Genomic DNA, 16,825 nt, shown 5'->3' on the forward strand with positions numbered 1-16,825 from the left:
CTGCCAAGTTACTTTTACAAGTTAGTGCCACTGCATTAAAGAGTTGCCCAGCGACAATGTAGCCTAGCTGTAGAGCTTCTGATACAAAGCAAAATGCAGCTTCTGTATATAAACTTTTACAGTATTGGAAGGAACTGAGTTTTTAAGAAGCAAAATGCAGCTTCTGTATATAAACTTTTACAGTATTGGAAGGAACTGAGTTTTTAAGAAGCAAAATGCAGCAAGCATCGTTGAAATCAGAGATAGCAAATTGACATTGATTTTTGTTGCATTGAGTTGCTTTCATAAGAGCAAAAGGTAGGCAAAAGCCTTAATGACAAAACTATTACACACTGCAGTCGATCTGATTCAAGTTCTTATCTAACTTATGAAGTTATTAGGACATTGATAGCAAAAGGCAGGCAAAAGCCTTAATGACAAAACTATTACACACTGCAGTCGATCTTATTCAAGTTCTTATCTAACTTATGAAGTTATTAGGACACCCTGCGTGAAGTTGAGCCTGTCTGACAGTAGCTGCACTGGATCTGTTGCTGGTTCTGTTTGATCCAAACCCATAACCATATCTACGAGATTGGCCCCCCTTGCCAGGGCTTCACGAAATAATTCATGCTAATGCTGCCGTACAAGAAGAAGATGAAGGAGTACCCTCTTCACCCGCATATATGAAACAGACGGTCCTACCCGCGCAGTCCGCCAAGTTCTCACCAAATGAGAGAAGAGAAAGTCCCCTTCACCACATGCCGAGAAAGAGAGGATATGTTCGCCATGTGCCATACGAGAGGCCTAGAGGCTCCCGAAACTGTAATCTACTGTAGGCCGAGAGATACATGATGTCTGCAGTTGAGCAGAGACGGTGATGGCGGATCCAAATGCATATTTGTAGCATCCGTTGTACACCTGTAACAGAGAAAGAAGCGGGGAAATAAGACAATGCGGTAGATAATGCAAAAGAGATTCTAACTCACAAATGAATATATTGTTTCAGTAATAGCAAACTGACATTGATTTTTGCTGCATCGAGTTGTTTTTCTTTGTTTTTCAGATTAATTCACAACACGGCTTAATAAAAATAGCTAAGAGCAAAATGTAGGCAAAGCCTTAATGACAAAACTATTTCACATTGCAGTCGAGCAGAGACGATAGACGCATAAAAAATGCGAGGTGCAGCGCCATGGTGGACCCAAATGCATATTTGAAGCCTGCGTTGTACATCTGTAACAGAGAAGGAAGCGGGGAAATAAGACAATGCGTAAGATAATGCAAAAGAGATGTTAATTTTTTTTTGGTTTCTTTTTTCTTTGTCTTTCGACTTTTGCGATGTCAATAATCAGAAGAGTCATGAGAATAAGTGCTAAGAGAAACAATGCTGTGAGTTCAGTAAGTTGGCTTATGCTAATGGATTCCATGTTATGTGAAGCGGGGAGGTGTATGTGAATATCCAGGTGCAGAGGAGGTCAATTTATACAAAAGTTCAATGTGTTTGTAAGGTGGTTTTAAGTGTGAATGGAGCTAAAATACTTGAGGTGCAATTAAGTGGTCGATAAGACATGGGGAGCGAATGGCATGTGGAATGATGTATTTGGCGGCAGAAGTGATGTATCTGACATCCGGCAATCTTGGTGGTAGATTGGGTGCGACAGGAGATCTATGTCAATATCTAAGTGCAGAAATAATCTTGAAGATCAGATTGGATCAGGCCAGTATTTAATGATGGGCATATCGATCTGACATGGGGAGCAAATGGCATATGGAATGATGGATGTGGCGGCAGTAATAAATGCGAAATTAGGTGCCCCTTTGAGTGTGCGGCGGTAGATTAAATATGATCAGTATTTAATGATGGGCATATCGATCTGACATGGGGAGCAAATGGCATATGGAATGATGGATGTGGCGGCAGTAGTAAATGCGAAATTAGGTGCCCCTTTGAGTCTGTGGCGGTAGATTAAATATGATCTGTAAGCATAAGTAAGTATACTCATTAATTCTTAGCAAGTTGAGAAGCAGGGTAGCTTAGAAAGGCAGAAATGATATGCCATACTCCAATTGTGCGACTCTCACCAAGTTTCTTTCCTTCTGCTTCTTGTTCCAACAATGTGATTTCATCGCAAAATGCTACATAGCACACTTGAATTTCATCCACTTAAATCAGAACTACTCTGATTTAATAGCAAATCAGAATAACTTGAGAGTTATCATAAATCTTTTATCTTCAAGATCAATATCAAAGCCTCGACGTTCACTATAGAAACCACAGTGTACAGTTGTTGTCTCCTGTACCTAAACAGAAAACCAGTCCACAAAATTTAAATACAAGTGTTGAGATTAGGCACCGCAAAAAATTGTAAGTGTATTTAGTTATGCATATGACAAACCATGTAACAGTTTAGAACATCAGACTCACAATCAGTTAAAGTGTCATGCATCCAGCCAAGCATACGGAACAAATTGTTGAGCTAACATACTGTTGAATCAAAAGCAGTAAGTGTATTTAGTTATGCATATGACAAACCATGTAACAGTTTAGAACATCAGACTCACAATCAGTTAAAGTGTCATGCATCCAGCCAAGCATACGGAACAAATTGTTGAGCTAACATACTGTTGAATCAAAAGCAGTAAGTGTATTTAGTTATGCATATGACAAACCATGTAACAGTTTAGAACATCAGACTCACAATCAGTTAAAGTGTCATGCATCCAGCCAAGCATACGGAACAAATTGTTGAGCTAACATACTGTTGAATCAAAAGCAATATTTGGCCAAAGTTCAAACATTTGGGTCCCCACAAAAATCTCAGAAATATCTGGGCCGAAGGATTTCCACATGTTTAGGTGTGTTGCCAGCTTATGTGAAGCATCTCTACAGGCACCTACTTCATACACAGGAAATGCAAGTCAGATGTCTTTAGGCATGGTCTCAGCAGATTTATCACAAAACTCAGTTGTGTCCGAAATATCCCCACAACAATCAAGTCTGCATGTCAGATTTAGTGTTCCTATTATTATGACTGTTGATGATGAAATTACAATTTCTAAATGATTGCATAGATTCTGGTATGGTATGTATTCTGGGTGATAATATAGTAAGAGCAAGAAGCGAATCTAATGCAAAAGAAATAAAAAATTGCAGACACCGTGCTTTCTTGATTAACACCAAAACCTGGAAAGATTTATGGTTTGGCAAAGTCGGTCGGAGCTCTTGCAGACATGAATGGCCCAATTGGTGAAGTGCTAAAAGGGACAGAGCATGCAAATGGTCTGATTCTAGAAAGGATAACTAGTCCCTTAGGTGTGCTGCTTATAATTCTTGAATACCGACCAGATGCTCTGATTCAGGTAGCTTCATTAGCAATTCGAAGTGGAAATGGACTTCTTTTTAAAGAAGGCAAAGAAGCAGCTCGCTCAAATACTATTTCTAATAGGCTGGTGTCAGAACTAAAGGAATCAACAAAAATTTAGTGCTCGGTCATACGGTTGGTGTCTATCATGTATATGTAGACAAACCAACTGATTTGGATATGGCAGTTTTGGCATCCTCTGGGGATTTGTTCGAGGGCACTAAAGCTTAAAGCAGCGCATAGAAGAATGGATAGATGTCCCTTTAATGCTCTGATCATCTTTTCAATAGTATATATGCAGATATTGCCAAACTTGTAGAGTGATTCTGACTTACACTTGACTTGAGTATAGTCAAACTTGAAGGAGTAGGCTTAACTCTGCTTCTTCAAAAAGCACAGTCAAGCACGGGAGTCAACTAGGGCTAAAAAGAATATGACAACACTGCTACTGGAGTTCTTTAGAACATAACATACTAGTTTCAAGGATGAACTATATTCAAGTGCCCCAACCGTCAGTAGCAACACTTTTGTCCAGCTGACTAGTCAATTCTTTGTTCCAGATTAATATTAAAAAATATGTAATAGCTCTGATTCAGGTAGCTTCATTAGCAATTCGAAGTGGAAATGGACTTCTTTTTAAAGAAGGCAAAGAAGCAGCTCGCTCAAATACTATTTCTAATAGGCTGGTGTCAGAACTAAAGGAATCAACAAAAATTTAGTGCTCGGTCATACGGTTGGTGTCTATCATGTATATGTAGACAAACCAACTGATTTGGATATGGCAGTTTTGGCATCCTCTGGGGATTTGTTCGAGGGCACTAAAGCTTAAAGCAGCGCATAGAAGAATGGATAGATGTCCCTTTAATGCTCTGATCATCTTTTCAATAGTATATATGCAGATATTGCCAAACTTGTAGAGTGAGTCTGACTTACACTTGACTTGAGTATAGTCAAACTTGAAGGAGTAGGCTTAACTCTGCTTCTTCAAAAAGCACAGTCAAGCACGGGAGTTAACTAGGGCTAAAAAGAATATGACAACACTGCTACTGGAGTTCTTTAGAACATAACATACTAGTTTCAAGGATGAACTATATTCAAGTGCCCCAACCGTCAGTAGCAACACTTTTGTCCAGCTGACTAGTCAATTCTTTGTTCCAGATTAATATTAAAAAAATATGTAATACCTTGCAAAAATAAACAACTTGAATGCTACCACAATGTTGCAAGCATGCTCTCTCCCAATCCAGGAACGCTATAATGATTGTAACTGACTTTATTACACTGAAATGAGAATTCTTTGCTTAAGAAACAATAGGTCCACCAAAGCCGCACAGGACTAGCTCCTGGCCTGAAGTGGATGGAGTGACTCATTGACTGGGTGATCAGCCCATGCAGGGTGAAGCACACACCAGCCTGTTTGCACATAGAAACTGGCCCATGAGGGGTGAAACATGTTACTTTGGGGATTTGAACCTTGGTGAGAGGATTAACACTAACACTGGTTAACCATTGAACCATAGTCAGTTTTCCCATTAAAAATTCGGAAAAGGCATATGAGGTTTCAATGCGGCCTTTTGCAGTGGAAACTGCACTATCTTTCTAGGAGAAGCAGTGCTGGGCAGCACACAGAAAGCTGTAATGTTCTGCGGTCATTCATTCACATCTGAGGCATAAAATTTAGCTGCACCTTTTGCATAATTTCACCTCACCTTTGACTACTGATCTTTGTTGTTTGTATAATTCTGCTTGAATGTCATTTCAAAATGTGTAAACACAGAAAACGAACTGGGATTTGTAGGATAAGCAGAGACATAAGTTTGGCAATGAAAAATCAGTACTAGAAAGAAAAACTGACAAAGGAAATAGCATGACGTTGTATAAGAACAGATTCTCCTTAAAATAAGCTTTTTCTCAGTGTTCCAAGCAATTATTCATTTTGTCTTGATTCATGATATGTATATCCATGTATTTCTACGATAACCATATGCTTGACTTTCAGTTCACAAAAATAACATCTAAAATATAAGAAAATAAGAGCGAAGGAAAGCTTCAAGTTAAAATGGCTCTAACCTGATATGACCACCTTTGTGAGGACAAGTTTTCCATCTCAAAATGGGGCCCAATATTCTTTACCACAAACAACGAAATTCTGAGTAACTTGAGAGAAGTGTAACAGTAATAAGTAATTATACACCATCCATTTGTCGGTTGCTATATTAAACAACCAACAGTAAAACCTAATTATCAAACAGTTCAAGTTTAAGTTGTAGCTCATAGACACACGTGTCTGTCACTAGTTTGAAATCTACCCAACAAAAAATTGAAGGCATGGAACATGAGCAGCGGCTTAAAAGTTTTTGAAGCCAACCTGTAGACCAACCGTCATATTCAACAGAGAAATTTTAAGTTGTAGCTCATAGACACACGTGTCTGTCACTAGTTTGAAATCTACCCAACAAAAAATTGAAGGCATGGAACATGAGCAGCGGCTTAAAAGGTTTTGAAGCCAACCTGTAGACCAACCGTCATATTCAACAGAGAAATTTTGTTTGTTCCAACATTTAACTTAACACTATAGTCCTGACCATTAAAGATGACTCTCTCTTACTTGGTGGAAGTTCCCAACGGACGTAACAACAGGATCACCACCAACTAAAGCAGTCTCACAGAGCTTTATGGCTTTGTGTAATTCCTTAATATGGCCCCATTTTGGCTGTCTAATCAGCCTTGCCAAAGAGAAAGAGTCGAAAGCAACAGGTTGTCTTCAAAGGTCAGAATCCATTTCACTATTCACAAGGCTGGATATTGAAAGGAAAACGCAAGTTGCTTGCAATATACTTATGTTGTACTATTAGTGTGTTTTAAGTATCTATCTGTCAATATTGTTCCACAAGAAGAATGTTCTCTTATTAGGGGCACTGGGCCGAAGGATTTCCACATGTTTAGGTGTGTTGCCAGCTTATGTGAAGCATCTCTACAGGCACCTACTTCATACACAGGAAATGCAAGATCAACTCTAGACATCTTGGGTCACTGGGGACTTTGTCTTTCTCCACCCAAAAACCCTTAACGATACTAAGATGCCATAAAATATCCATGCTTGGTAAAATTAGTATGATACAAGAAGCAGGAATAAAAGTAAAACCCAAAAGCAACAAGAGAGGTATTAGTATGAATTGAACTTGCCAACGTAGCCAGAAAAAAAAGCATGAAAATGATTAACCTGAGTCCACAAAGTAGAATAGGGGTGTAAATAATCCATGACAGTAAGAAATTACCTCAAGAAAATAGGATGAATGTCACTTTGACAATGAGAGAAATCCAGTAAATGGCCACCTAGTTACACTCAACACCAACCGACATACTCAGTGCGTTTTTGCCGAAATCAGGAAAGGAAACTCAAATGAACAACTTGCCAAGTGAGAGTGAGATGTTAGGCCTCTCAAAGATGCCCCTAAATCCTCTGATGGATTTGGATATGTGTAACCTTTTGATAGAGTTGTTGGGCTTCTGATTCCAGTGCCATAGGATAGGCCATAGATGGCTTAGCTCGACCTATCATAATTGCTGCATTGGTTTTGCATACAATGCAGAACGAAAGCAATGTTTATCAACAAATGTGCACATAATACATCTAGTTATGGATACATTTTCCTATCATAAATAGGAGTGTCTGATTTGGACTTTAAAAACAAATGCAATTTGATATGACAAATCCAACACCAGATAACAGATGAAGTTTCTAAGACAGTGAGTTACTGAGATTGTAACTCTGCTCGGGACGTGGCATTCAGAGTAATAGAGGGACCTCGCTATGCAAACGAAGACAGAGCTTTATATGAAATATGCAAAACAACCGCATGGAATTATGGACCACACAGTCTAATAGCAATAATAGTTAGTCATTGAAATGTGCTTGGGACAAATTACAGAAAGAAGATCTTGAGCTGAAAGAGAAAGATCAAAAGGCAATTGAGGTTACCAAGGCCAGGGTAGAATCAGAAAAGCAGCAACTTATGGTTGTAGCAGATCAGGCATTGTCAACTTGTTCAGAAAAGGAACAAGAACTGTATATTGCACAAAAAGAATTAATTCTCAGTATTTTTAAGGGAAAACACTACCTTGTGAAAAATGTGCGCATTCGATTACCCATGCACTAAATTCTTCCTAATTAATAGTAGTACCTTAGCTTATATTTGAGGCATTTTTTTCTTTCACTGTGATTTATATCGATTTCAGGCACGTACATTTCTGTAAATTCGTTAAACTTGTATTTGAGGCAACAGAATTGGTTAATTCGGTGAAGTAGGTCATTGGTTTAAGAAAACAAAAAAAGATATGTATTACTTAAATTCTATCTGCTTGGGTTACACAAATTTGTTATCTTACGCAAATTTGTGTATGAATTAGCCATAGCGAACCATATCAGATAATTGTAAGTTCTTATTTCAATTGAGTTGAATTAAATGGTTAGAATTTCCTCTTATCTTAAAATATCTGAATTATTCATTGGTCTAGTTTCTTTTTGTTTTAGTTTGTTTCTGTGTATCTTTGTCTAGCCTATGGAAATTATAGTGACTTTATACAGACTATCTTTTTGTATTGAGAAAATCATTTGATTTAATAAATAAAAGCGGTGCACCGCACAGACATGGAAACATATATCATAGCAACCATACAAGAAAATTCGAGAAAAAAATATCATTTCCGTAGCAAAACATAAGAGAATATAAATGAAGGAAAAAAATTAATACAGAATCACTGACATAAATGTAGGCAGCGCTTAAAATTACAGAAAATTGTAATGGAGGCACCGCTTAAAATTACCGAAAATGGTAACAGAGCATAAATGTAAGAAAAACAATTAAAATAAAATCACTGTAATACATGGAGGCATCCATAGGATTGACGAAAATTGAAATATCCGAAGAAAAATCAATGGAAGCTTTCTATGAGTAATAAAACCCATCAACTGAAACCCAAGTTTTATATAAAATATGGAACGACCGTTATAAAACATAATCCAGCTTATAAAATCATGTAATAGTACAAAGATAAACTGCTTGCAAGATTAGAAAACATAAAGAGTACCTGGACCCGGCCGCAAAGTAACGAAATCGAAATAACAAAGCCGCAAAGTAACGACGAAATGATGTATAAGCTTAGTATATAGCAAAAAAATCAGTTACACGTAGCCCCGATGCTACATGCACAATGTCACCTGGAATGAAATGTGAACAGAAGACAGGTAACCCCCATCAAATCAGTCTATGTGAAGGTGCAACAGATGTTAAGAATCACTCTGAATCACCCTAACCCCCGTCAAATCAGCAGTGAGGGCGCAGCTCCTATGTTAATTGTGATCCTGTTCACGCGTTGGCAGCCAAACTAGCTCTCTTTTACATAGAAGGGGTTCTTCAGGGCGTAGTGTTAATAAGTCTGTAGTCAAATTACCCAGGCGAAAATCCCAGGCACTCTTCTGTTGTGCCCAATCCACCAAAGAGAAGACATTTGTTGTAGATCCATCTCGCCGGTAGAGGACAGGGAGAATGTAGTTGTGATTGACTGGATCTAACCAGTACATGGGCTGATCTATCATCTGATTGCCTAGTTTAGAGATCCCTCGTTCAGATCTATGAGGAATGCCTTGTTTCAGACAGGGATACGTCCTCCATGTCCCCTGTGGGTATCTTTTTGCCTCTGAGGGTTCATGATCTGGCTGACGGTGCAACCTGCAAATTCCTTGCTTTGTGTAGTCATCGTGTGCCTTTTCTGCCGTCTCTACTGAGGAAAACCAAACCCTTAAACCCTCGAAATGAAGCCCGTAGGTGACTGGAAGGGTTTTCTCTGATTCAGAGCACGCCCAAAACAATCCATCATTTGCTAATCCATTCCTTCCGCCTTTCCTGAGTTCTTTCGGGAGTTGAATGTGGCCTTTCATGCATTTCCTAGAAGAGGTCCAAATGTATGCTCCTTGCTTTGTGTAGTCGTCGTGTGCCTTTTCTGCCGTCTCTACTGAGGAAAACCAAACCCTTAAACCCTCGAAATGAAGCCCGTAGGTGACTGGAAGGGTTTTCTCTGGTTCAGAGCACGCCCAAAACAATCCATCATTTGCTAATCCATTCCTTCCGCCTTTCCTGAGTTCTTTCGGGAGTTGAATGTGGCCTTTCATGCATTTCCTAGAAGAGGTCCAAATGTATGCTCTTATTCCAGCCACCATAATGTACAAGACCAGGCTCTGGTTACATGCAAGGTTTTCGTGGGTTAAACTCAGCTTCAAAGCTCTGATGAACCCTAGCTCCACAAGCCATCCTCGTTCCTCCTTCCCGATGTGAGTGAAACTCGAGACCTTTGTGAGCGAAGTCGAGTGGCTGAAAAAGATTTGCAGAAGCATATGGCGAGAACCTCATTACCCACCCGTCAATACCAGCACACCGATGCGATGCAGCACAACACCTGTTAACCCTGCGACCTTAGGATATAGTTTACGAAATCGGGATATAGTTTAGGAAATAACGAAACCTGTAAGGAAGTAATGCTAGCATTAAGGCTAACAGTTAACGGTCAGGCACACTGAAATTAGCGATAACTTGCAAATTAACCTAAGTTCGGGCCTCTTCCGCCTCGGGAAGAGGCCAAATAAGATGGCGAAGGATGGCTAACAGTTAACGGCTTTAGAAACTTAGGACATCCGCGCTCTAACCGCCGTATAACAGACAAGCAAAGGGGTCAACTAATGCTAAGTCGGGGTCCCTGCGATTACTATAGTCCCTGCCGGATGCTAGATGGCAGGGACTAATAACAATACTTACCGTATAACACTTTATAGCTATATTTTTATTTAATGTTTGGTGTTTTGAAACATATACATACTTAGTATGAGCTTAATATATTTATATGTTCGAATTAAGTATAGCAATATTTCTTCTAACCATCTAAATTTTATTTAATTAGTGTTTTTTAATAGTTAATTTGATTTAATATTAAGTTTTAGAAGAAATTTATTTAATAAAATAAAATTGTTATAATTATAATTTTATACTTATATAATAATTTTTTAGTGTGGAGGGATGTGTAATTCTATGTGTGTTTAACTTGGAGTTGACACATTTCTCTTAATTTTTAATAAAAAGATGTGTTGTATAACAAAAATATAAATGATAATTTGATTATTGGTTAGTTTTAATTAAAAATATTATAAAACATCAATACACTCACTTGGTTCATTGTTAATATTACAATCCAATATAAAAAGAAATGTATTTCACTTAATAAAATATTTCTAGATTTATATTAAATAATATATTTTCATATAAAATAATTATAAATTAAAAAAAAAAAACTTTAATTTATTTTATAAATATAAAACTTAAATACATTGTTTGAAGCGGATTCTATATGTGGCTTACTTTATCCTGAGGGTCCCGTCTTTTTTTCAAAACATGTCGGTCCCATGTTCACTTTCCCTTTTTAAATAGGTGCTTAACTCTACACTATTGATCTTCTCTCTCCGTATTTAACAGTCATCACTCACCCCGATCACTAACCATCCCATTGATTTTCTACAGTCGATCTGTCCGTCCGAGCCAACAATCGTCATGTGATTTCATGTGGATTCAAGCACGGTCTTTATCACTTCAGAGGCACGCGATAGAAGTGGTTTTCTCTCTCCTCTGGTTGCAATGTGTCAAGTGCTCAAGCTAATCATGTCGACTCGAAATAATATCACTTACCACTTGAAAGGCATGCGATATATCGTTTCCACTTTTCCAATACAACCCATGTGCATTAAATCAAACTTTAATAAAGTGCCTAATAAATGTTTAGCGCTTAATTCCAAGATTACCCATTAACACTAAATGACCGCGATTAATGATCAACACATAAACATTGAGATTTACAATTAAAGCGTGAAAATAGAGGAAATACCTGGTTAGGTTTCAGAACACAAATACACAGATGTAAGTGAGATTATGCACCAAGATTAACACATAGTTGCACACTCAATCAATTTATTCAATATAATAGAAGTTAGAGAGTCTTGGCCCTCTCGGCTCAATTACAACAATTTATTTGACCTCTGTCTCAATCTCAAAACCCTACTTGTCACTCGAACTCTCGCTTCTCACACAATTCCCAATCATCCCAGCCAGTCCCTCTCCATTATATTTTCTTCTCTTTTATGATTCAAATCCTTGTCTAACTGCACTAACAACTCGATCGCTATTTTAATCAACCTAACAATCAAATCTCTATTCTTAAGCTCTGTTACACACCTATGCTAACAACTTATCCCTTAGTCTAAAATAATACAATTTTCTAATTACTACAATAATGAAGTAAATATCATTTTCGATAGATCTTACCTTTTCTACCAAAATTGACTTTCGACCACTCAGGTCAATGAAATTTAACTCATGTAGCCACAACATGTGAAAAAATAATCACATTGCTAGCTAAGTCCAGATGCTCCTACATCAGACTCCCAGGGAAGAAAAGAATCATTCCTCGGACTTTTAGTGTTTATTCCATACTTCTGCAACTCTGCTGTTGTCAACCAACTAGCATCCTCCACTAGCTGTCCTTTCCATTTGACTAGATATTGAAAATAAACTTGTCCTCTGGTTCTTTTGGATACTCGTTTCTCCAAAACAACTTCCACCTCTTTCTTAACTGTCTTTGGCATTTGTAATTCCCAGTTCAAAGTTTGAACTTCATATTCTATAGTTTCCTTCTGTAGCTCTGTCTTTCTTTCTTTGTATGGATACAAATATGCAACATTGAAGATAGTTGATATTCCAATTCCTTCTGGCAATTCAATTTCATAAGCATTAGTTGAAAACATTCTTACAATTCCACATGGTCCTATCTTTTTCATTTTTAGTTTATTGTATGTCTTAGCAGGAAATCTTTCTTTAATCAAATACACTGTCACTAAATCTTCCACTTCGAATTCTTTCTCTCTTCTTTTCATATCAGCTCTCTGTCTATATTTTCCACTGCTTTCCTGGAATCTGCCTTTGACATCTTCTTGTAGTCTCTACATCTTCTTTGCAAACTCTTTAACTTTTGCACTTCCTGTCTCCTGTTTACCCAAATTTCTAAGCTCATACACACCTCTTGGATTCATCCCAAAAACAATTTGAAATGGACTCATTCTAGTACTTCAGTTTGGAGTGTCATTATAAGCAAACTTAGCCTGAGCTAGTGCTAAATCCCACTGCTTAGGATTTTGATACACTAAACTTCTCAATACGTTCCCCAAGCTTCTGTTTACCACTTCAGTTTGTCCATCTATTTGAGGATGGTATGTTGAACTGAAACTGAGGTTAACACCTAGTTTATTCCAAATAGTTCTCCACAAATGCACTACAAAATTTGTATCTCTATCATACACAATACTTATAGTCAATCCATGTAATCTTACAATTTCTTAAAGAAATAGATTAGCAACATGTGTTGCATCACTAATATTTTTACATGTAAGGAAATGTGCCATCTTGGAAAATCTATCTACCACAACATAAATGGAATCATCCCCCCTTTGAGTTTTAGGTAACCCCAAAACAAAATCCATGCTAACTACATCCCATGGTCGGTCTAGTATTGGCAATGGTTGGTACAATATTGTATTTGGCTTCACCCTTTAGCATGCTGATATATCCTACAATTCTTAACAAATCTCTTAACATTAGTCTGCATCTTTGGCCAATAGTAAAAAGAATTTACCAGAGCAAAGGTTTTGTCTTGTCCAAAGTGACTGGATAATCCTCCATTGTGTTTCTCCTGTAGTATGTTTTCCCTCATAGAACATTTGGGAATGCACAAATTGTTTCCTTTAAACAAGAAACCTCCTTGCATAAGATAATATAACTACTAACTTCTGTTCTGAACTATTGGATTTGGTACTGCTGCATAAATATCTTTGAAATCTACATCACCTTTATACATATCAACCATTTCTTCAAATCCTACAACACCAACTTTTAATTCTTGCAAAATGAAATTTACCCTGCTTAAAGCATCAACAACTTTGTTAAACTTACCACTTGTGTGTTTTATCACAAAAGTAAATCTCTGAAAAACTCTACCCACTTGGCATGTTTTTGGTTCAATTTTGGTTAGTTGTTTATGAACTATAATGCATGATTGTCAGAATACAATATAAACTCCTTTGGTAGCAAATAATGTCTTCATTTTTTAAGGCTTGTACAATAGCATGAAATTCTTTATCATAAGAAGAATACTTCTTCTTAACTTCATTTAATTTCTCACTAAAGTATGTTATTGGTCTCTATTCCTCACTCAAAACTGCTCCAATTACAACTCCACTAGCGTCTATTTCAACTTGAAATACTTTTTCAAAATCAGGTAAAGCTAAAACTGGTTCTCTGTGATTTTCCTCTTCAGCAACTTAAAATTCTTGTCTGCTACTTCTGTCCACTTGAATGGCCGATTAGTCTCCTTGATTTCTTCAACAATTGGTGCACAAATCTAACTGAAATCTCTGATAAATTTCCTATAAAAACATGCAAGACCATGAAAACTTCTTACCTCAAATATATTCCTTGGAATAGGCCAATTCCAAATTGCTTGAACTTTCTCTAGATCCATTTTCAACCCTTCTTCAGAAACTACAAATCCCAAGTAAGTTAATTCTTCTTTCATGAAACTACATTTCTTTATATTTATCAGTAGTTTCTCTTTCTATAGAGTTCTTAAAGCCAACTTAAGATGCTCTAGATGCTCTTCTTTACTTATACTAAAAACTAGAATATCATGAAGATAAACAATAACAAACTTGCTTGCATATTACTTCAAGACATCATTCATTGATATCATGAATGTGCTAGGTGAATTAGTGAGTCCAAAAGGCATCACTACCCACTCATATACCCACTATTTTTTTTCAATGCAGTCTTCCATTCATATCCTTCTCTAATTCTTATTTGATGATATCCAATCTCCAGATATGTTTTAGTAAAATACTTTGACCCACTCAAACAATCCATCAAACCATTCATGCGTGGTAAAAGAAACCTATACTTAATAGTGATCTTCTTTATGGCTCTAGAATCTGTACACATACACTATTCACCTCCTTTCTTTGGATTGAGTAATGTTGGTACAACACACTGACTAAGACTCTCTCTGATTAGTCCCTTATCCATCATTTCTTGCACTTGTTTTCCAACTTCTGCATTCCTTTGAGGAGTTAACCTGTATGCTGCTTTGTTTGGCAAACTTTCTGCTGGTATTAGGTCAATATGATGACTAATACTCCTAATTGGTGGAAATGCATTTGGAAACTCATCCAAAATAATATCAGCAAAATCATTCAACAGAGTTTTGATTTCTTCATGTAAATCATATAAGTTTGTGGAAGTCAAAATTACCTTAGGTCTCCCTATTGCAACAAAATGGATTTCTCCACCTTTTCCAACCTCTTGCAATAGCTCCTTTCCACTCATCAACATAACATTGTTTGTAGGTGTTCCTTTTTTAGCTTCATCCTTCAATGGTAGTAGTGTATGTTTATTTCCATCCTTCTCCAGAGTATAAGTATTTTTCCTCCCATCATGAATAGATTTTCGATCAAACTGCCAACGTCTTCCTAGAAATACGTGCCTAACATCCATTGGAATTACATCACACAATATCATATCTTTATAAGTACCAATCTGTATCTCTACCTTGCATTGTTCTGTCACAATCATCTCATGTTGTTTCTGCAACCATAACACTTTGTAAGGAGTAGGGTGTACTGTCTTCACTAATCCTAGCTTGTCCACCATCTCTGTAGAAACAAGGTTATTAGTGCTTCCACTATCAATTATCACTTTACAACATTTACCTATGGATTTTCATGTAGTTCTGAGCTGGTTCTCCAGTCCCTTTCTCTGCCTTAGGAAATACCCTTTTCAATAATAGGGATTCTCCTACTTCAAGGCATTCTTCCTTTCCTGTAATTTGAGGTGTTTCTTCATTTGCCTTAGCAACATTCACATTCCTCTGACTTGTTTTTCTATTATGAGGACAGTCCCATGATCCATGTCCCCATTCTCCACATGTTTAACACTGGATATCTCTTCGTCGAACTCTTCCTCTCGGTGCAAATCTTCCTCTATTAAAATCTCCTCTCTGTGGTGGTCTACTACTTGAACTTCTTCCTTCACTCTGATATTACTGAAACCTTGGTTTGGTAGTTCCTCTACCTCTTACTGAACTTTTCCCTCTATTCCTCTTATTTTGTTTCCTCAACATCTTCTCTTATGCCTTCTAACCTGCTTGATAGGCATCTTGAATGGTCTTCAGACTTAGCAAACTGATCTCATCATGTATGTAATATCTTAAGCCATTGATATATATGGCTACCTTCTCCATGTCATCCTCTGCATGTCCTGCTCTAATACTCAATCTGAAAAACTCTTCTGTATATTCTTTAACAAACATTCCTTTTTGCCTTAAATTCTGTAACTATTTGAAAATATTTAACGAACAATGTTTTGGCATAAATTTAGCTTTCATTTTACTCACCATTTTGTCCCATTGCTTGATGTTGGACTTTCCTTTTCTTGTTCTAGAGGTTTGTAGTTCATCCCACCAAATAGCTACATGACCCTTCAATCTAGTAACTGCAAATTTCACCTTCTTTTTGTCATCAACCTCCTCATAGTCAAAATATTTGCCCAATGAACTGATCCAATCCATCAACTCTTCTGCATTGAGACTCCTTTCATACACAGGAATTTCCAGCTTTGGTTTTCCACCTACTTTAGCCAACATCTTGATAACTTTGGTAGTTTCATTTTCCTCCTCTTCTTCTTCCTTAGAATATTCTTCTGCAACACTGGCAACTACTTCATCAGGTGTTCTCCTCTGAATAGTTTCCATTGTGTCCTTCCTTGTATGCAGAATCTGGATCTCCTGCACCAAAATTGTATTTGCTTCAAGTCTTCCCTGACCAATGCTAGCTCCCCTCCTTGGCAGCATGTTTACTGCAGTCAAACTCAATATCTGATCTCTAATACCAAAATGACATAGGAGGTTTATCAAAGTATGTTGGTCATCTTGAAAATAGACTATTGGTTCATTTATAACCAATCAGATGTGTTCAAGCGGATTCTATACGTGGCTTACTTTATCCTGATGGTCCCATTTTTTTCCTAAATATGTCGGTCCCATGTTGAATTTCCCTTTTTAAACAAGTGCTTCACTCTATGTTGTTGATCTCCTCTCTCCAGATCTAATGGTCATCACTCACCCTGATCATTAAATAGCTCGTTGATTTTGTACCGTCTATGTATCCGTCTGATCCAACGGTCATCGCATGATTTTTCATGGATTCAAGCACAGTCTTTATCACTTCGGAGGCACGCGATAAAAGGAATTTTCTCTCTCCTCTAGTTGCGACATGTCAAGTGCTTCAGCTAATCACGTGGACTCAAAATATTACCGCTTACCACTTGAAAGGCACGCGA

At 37.3% G+C, this 16,825-nt stretch overlaps 1 long non-coding RNA gene across 1 annotated transcript; it reads right to left on the reverse strand.

The window, feature by feature from the left end:
• Positions 1 to 243: 243 nt before the first annotated feature.
• LOC149156652 (uncharacterized) lies at positions 244 to 3,594 on the reverse strand. Its single transcript, XR_016262311.1, has 3 exons — positions 2,408 to 3,594; positions 2,065 to 2,283; positions 244 to 1,215 (listed from the first exon to the last, which is right to left on the reverse strand). It is a non-coding gene; the product is annotated as an uncharacterized LOC149156652 (long non-coding RNA).
• Between the last annotated feature and the right edge of the window lie 13,231 nt (positions 3,595 to 16,825).

This window comes from Pinus tabuliformis, chromosome 9 (assembly GCF_031772625.1).
Source record: "Pinus tabuliformis cultivar Carrire ecotype Pingquan chromosome 9, CPIR1, whole genome shotgun sequence".
NCBI lineage: Eukaryota > Viridiplantae > Streptophyta > Pinopsida > Pinales > Pinaceae > Pinus > Pinus tabuliformis.